Source organism: Quercus lobata, chromosome 8 (assembly GCF_001633185.2).
Source record: "Quercus lobata isolate SW786 chromosome 8, ValleyOak3.0 Primary Assembly, whole genome shotgun sequence".
Taxonomy (NCBI): domain Eukaryota; kingdom Viridiplantae; phylum Streptophyta; class Magnoliopsida; order Fagales; family Fagaceae; genus Quercus; species Quercus lobata.
In genome coordinates, this window is record NC_044911.1 from 27,521,013 (window position 1) to 27,523,953 (window position 2,941).

Consider the following 2,941-nt stretch of genomic DNA (forward strand, 5'->3'; position numbering starts at 1 on the left):
AAAAAAAAAAAAAAAAAAAAAGAAAAAAAAAAAAAAGGAAAAAGAGAAGAAAAAAAAGAAAAGAAAAGAAGAAGATAGAGATAGAGACTAGAGGGCAACAAGAAGAGAGGAACAGACAGTATTGGATTGAGATTTTATCAGTCACTTTCTTCTCTAAATCTCTACCTCTCCCTCTTCTTCAAATCTGAATTTTTGTTTGATAAAACAAATATGGTTGGATTTCACGAGGAGTTCATAACTTCATACATGAAGCTTTAGATATGAGTCTCTTATTTGAAAATTACCCAATAAAAATTCTCTCTAGTTTTAGTTCAGCGTTTTCTCCATTAGAGTCCTTGATTCTACTAAATTAATAGAGTCATTGACTCTATCACATTAATGGAGTCCTTGACTTTACCAAATTAATGAAGTCCTTGACTTTATCACATTAATGGAATCCTTAATTTTACCAAACTAATGAAGTCCTTGACTCTACCCAATTAATAGAGTCATTGACTTTACCAAACTAATGGAGTCTATATCTCTACCATATTTTAATGGAGTCCTTGACTCTACCCAATTAATGGAGTTCTTGACTCTACTATATTTTAATAGAGTTCTTGACTCTACCAAATTAATAGAGTCCTTGAATCTACCACATTTTAATAGAGTTTTTGACTCTACCTAATTAATGGAGCCCTTGACAATACTCAAATCAATGGAGTCTTTGACTCCTAAAGTTATGATTCTAATTCCTTCAAATTCCAACATGACTATTTTTTTTTTTTTGGAATTCCTAATTTCTTAATCAAAATTGAAGTTAATGATGCCCAAAATAAAATGACCATAAAAAATTGATTTGAGGAAATTTTCCAATTCCTAATTCCTAAAACATGTTCATAAAAATAAAATTGCTTCAAAGGAGTTTTCTTTCCCTTAATTAAATTTGGGAAAATCAAAATATCATTAAAATTCCTACAAAGAAGCAAATGAAACAAAAGGGAAAATTGCTTGGACATTCAACTTCTCAAAGATAGAATCTTTGATTCAATTTTCAAAAAAACATGGTCCTTGACTTATCCTTGAGATTAAAACTAATTATCTCACCCAAAAGCAAAATTAAGTCGATGTTTAATTAAATACAAAGTATTTGACTTAAATGTCCATTATTTAAATTGGGCAAAATCAATTTGAGGATTTTAAATCTAAAACCTCAAATTAAGAACTACGAATTGGCTTGATCACTGTCAAGGGTACGTAGGCAACCTAAATAAATTGTTAGGTGCTGCTACAAATAAATAAAAGCACATATCCCCTTAAACATGAAAATAAATGAACTTATATACAAAGACGATTTGGTTGGAATCAAAGAGTTTTCCCTTGAAACAAGGGATTGTAATTAAAAGATACATTATCTTGAATGGGCACTACTCACATCAATAAAACTCATGCGCCAAAAGGCCTATGGGTGAAATTATGTTTGATAAATTTGACTAATTTCTTGTTAAACATAATTTAACAATTATTGTTGAACATTGGTAAACAATTTTCGTCAACATATTATGCCACATAAGTGACTTAAAAAATGGATTTACACATCCAGGCATTCTTATCATTTTGGTAAAAACTTAATAATTAAAAAAAAAATTTAAAAACTGCCTATTTCTCCCCTTAAGCCTTTCTCTCTCATGTTCTTCGTCTACCATCTCCTAGAAAATACCCAATATCAAACTCTAATTCAACTGACTTGTTTGCACAATATTAGTGTCTCTTATGAGTTAGAATTAACGGTGAATAACTTTATTCAATTTCAAAACATTTTCTAAAGTCTCCCCTTTTGTTTCAATTTCACTATGGTTTTAAATCTAAATATAATCTTGATCTTCTTTTCAAACCTAATTCAAAATCTCCACAATGCATATGAAGCTCTATGGAAAAAGACGAAAGAGCAACAACTCCATATACTTCCAAATCTAGATCCTATTTGTATTGACTGCATAGCAATGGATTACAATTGTTTCAGATACTAATAAGTTATAAGGATTCAAACAGAAACTCAGTTCAGGTGTGGTATTTGAAAGTTCAAAAACTATGGCATGAAAGTTAGAAATCTTCAAATATTTGAAGAATTTTAAGTATTATATACAGGTTTTATTTTTTGGGAAAAAAAAAAAGTATTGGTCCTTTTTCTTTCTTTGCCTTGAACCAGTGGCAGTCACTATGAGAATCTTTGTTGCTTGTCACGTTTGTTGCACTCAAAATCTTCTATGTTGGGTTTCTTGCACTGAACCTCAGACTTCTCTTAGCTCTTGATTTTTGTTGAGTTTTTCTGGCATATTTTGTTGGCTCTGAGATAGTCTGGCAACTTGATCGGAAAACTAAAAATTGTGAAGCGAAAGGGAAAATATTTACATAGGGGAAGAGAGGGTGAGGCTGAAGCCAATACTTTTTTCCCATAAGATAAATAAAGATCGATTAAAGATTATGGGATAAATTTATAATTAAATAGTTGATATGGCATAAGACATTTAAGTTGCCACATCAATTTATAAGTACTTTTAGTAAATTAAAAATGTTACTTCATTATTCCGTTAGTCACATAGGCAATCTCACTAACGGCAGTTAATAGAAGGACTAATATCACTCACTTTTAAAATTTGAGAGACTAATAGTGCTTGCTTGAAACTTGAGGAATCAATTGCGCTCACAGGATAAACTTCAGGGACTAATAACGTAGTTTTGCCTATTTTTAAATTTTTACTTTTTTATTTGGGTTTTTTCCCGATAAATCTACAAACCCTAAACGTAAGGGGACTCTGTAGCTGGATTCTCTTGTCTCCAACGATGGACTTCTTTCTTTTTTCCCTTGTTCGATAAAATCTAAATTATGCTTTCACAAACCCTAAACCTAACGCACAAGTGTCCACTCTCTCCTTCCGTATCTTTTCAGCAATAGATATCC